Raw genomic sequence first — 2,920 nt, forward strand, 5'->3', positions numbered from 1 at the left:
AAAAAAAAACAGCGAAGGATGCAAGAGTTGAGATAACAGCTGGGAGAGGTCACTTACTAGTCACCATCACCGGTAAAACAGACTCAAAGTGGGGATGTTAATTGAATTTATTACTAACAGGGTCAGAGCAAAAGAGTGAGAAGTAAAATAATCTTAAAAACACCTTCCCCCTACCCCTCCTTTCTCCATGTTTTCCCTCCTCCCCAGCAGCGGTGGTGGTGTATGGGGATGGGGAATGGGGTTTACGGTCAGTTGTTTCTGCGGCTGCTCAGGGAGAGGAGTCCTTCCCCTGCTCCTGTGGGGTCCCTCCCATGGGAGACAGTCCTTCACAGACCTCTCTGGCATGAATCCATCCCACAGACAGACTGCTGTCCTGTGGGTCACTTCTCCATGGGGTGCAGTCCTTCACGAATGAGCTGTACCGGCGTGGGTCCCCCACAGGGGCCGCAAGTCCTACCCAGGAAAAACCTGCTGCAGCATGGGCTTCCCTCTCCATGGGTTGCAGGTCTCTGGCAGGACGCTGCTCCATCTTGGGCCTCCCACGGGGTCACAGTCTCCTTCATGCATCCACCTGCTCCAGCATGGGCTCCTCCATGGGCTGCAAGTGGATGTCTGCACCCCGATGGTCCTCCAATGGGCTGCAGGGGGGCAGCCTGTTCTACCATGGTCTTCACCATGGGCTGCAGGGACCTCAGCTCTGGCGCCTGGAGCACCTTTTCCACTTTATTTCACATCCTTGATAAGAGATATGCGAAATTTGGATGCCCATCATTAGGACTATGAAAGGAAGAAGAAGAAAGAGTGAAAACTGAAAGAGAACATTGCTCAACCATTTTTTGATCACACACCATTTTTCAGGCAACTCCATGTGGTATGAGATACCATGGAAAGCTACCATATGTAATCATGATTCCTATACTGCAGTATTCCCCCATTGCAGTGCATAAATACCTGACTGGTGTGTTGCCTAAACTTCAGCTCTTAAAAGAAACCTCAATTTGTGAGTTTTAGAAGTCAGGCATTCTTTATTACAGTACGCCAGATGCACTGGGAATCATTTCACCAAAGTGCATGCCGAGGTATCTTAGCTATGGCTTATATGTTTGCATTACATGATGTTCCAGGGAGGGTTCAGAGGGATGCCGAAAAGGAAACTAAAACACCGTTGAAACCTCAAAAATCAATATTTATTACAAAGAAGTGGTCAACAAAACGACAAACTGAGAGACAGGAAAGGAGAGGAAGGAAATAAGACCTCAGTGAAACCCCCACTCACGCCGGTGTGTTTTACCAGGTTGTCTTACCGACCCCAGAATGACTAGAATTCCCCAGAGCAGAGGCTGCATCCTCGGAGTGTCGGCAGGCTCACAAGATAGCGGACGTCCCTGCAAAAGGTAACGTTGTCCTTTGTGTGAAGCTTGAGAACTCCAAGCACAAGCCACCTGCGGTTTTTATCCAATTTGCCAGTGATGTCTACCTGGGCCAGTGTGGCCATCACAGCCCAGCTAGAGACCTTCGGTCCCTCCCTCGGTTATGTAAGTGGTACCCATTCTGCGCATGCATGTGTGCACTGGAATTTCCCTGCCCCTGCGTGATACACCTTGGGGGGTCTTCCCTAAATGAGTCTGGGGGTTTACTTCATCACCCTCCTCTTCCCTTTCTCCTTCAAATGCCCTTGGAGGGCCATCAGCCAATAGTGAGATGCCAATTAATTTTAGTTTATGCAAAGTGCTGCCTTCAAGGATGAAGTTCTCCTTTATCAGTGCCTGTTTTCTCACAACTTGGCAGGAAAAGAACAAACTCCCACAGGTGGCTGGGCCAAACGCAGACCAACAGAAGCAGTGTCTAATAAGCAGGATACACATGATTATTCATTTTTGTTTCCCACAACCCTGTTACATATTCATGACATTTCCAGCACTAATTAGCATATATCCATAGCCTTATGAGGTCTCTGAGGGGCTTCATCAGGGTCTCCAGGGGTCATTTCTGTCTGGAGCCCCCAAAGTTCTATGTGACTGCTTTATGAGCTCCTTTAAGACAATACACCTGGTTGTATAACACCCCTCCTTTGCTTGCTTGGTTGCTTCTGTTAATCACAAGTTCCTTTTTTTATTGTTTGGTTTTGTTTTTTTTTTTTTTTACTTTGCTTGGTTGGTTCCTTTAAATTAAAGCACAGTAATTTTCTATGGTACATTTTGTTGCAAGCAATACTAGTTCTGTTACATCTCAAAACTCTGATATCATTTCCCCCTTTTTCTTGAGACTTGGTTATTAGGACCAATGTCTCATTATTTAAAGTGTACTTTAAACCATAAGCAACTCCAGCATTGATTCATAATACAAAGTAATATACAAATGCAGATGATAACTACAATTCCTACAAACAGTTGTTTTAGCCAATTCCAGTTTGGTAACCATGAAGTGAATTTGTTCCAAATTTCTTCAAAACCCAAAGAAGTATTGTCAAGGGTTACTTGATGTAAGATTTGGGTTTGTTTCCAAATTTCTGCAAGATCTGTGGCGATTCTTCCACTTTGATCCACATAAGTACAACAACTGTGCAAACACCTCCTTCTGAGGCTAGCAGAAGACAAGGATAGGCTTCTGACCATCCACTAAAAGTATCTACTAACACTAAAATGTATCGATATCCTTCTTTCTGGGGTAACTCAGTAAAGTCTATTTGCCAACAGTCTCCAGGAAGATTTCCAGCTTTTGTGACTCTTACAGTTATCTTATTGCTAGTATTTGGGTTATTTCTGCAACAAATTTCACATTTTCCTAAGACCGATGGTATAATTTCAGCAATTTTTACACTCATAACTGTTTTCCTAAGGTGTTTTAATAAATTCTCTGCACCCCAGTGGGTGGTATTATGCTCTCTTTTAACTAGTTCTCCCATAATTGTAGGTGGGGC

This window comes from Empidonax traillii, unplaced genomic scaffold (assembly GCF_003031625.1).
Source record: "Empidonax traillii isolate 1590-97213 ecotype Southwest subspecies unplaced genomic scaffold, ASM303162v1 scaffold1009:size532339, whole genome shotgun sequence".
Lineage (NCBI taxonomy): Eukaryota > Metazoa > Chordata > Aves > Passeriformes > Tyrannidae > Empidonax > Empidonax traillii.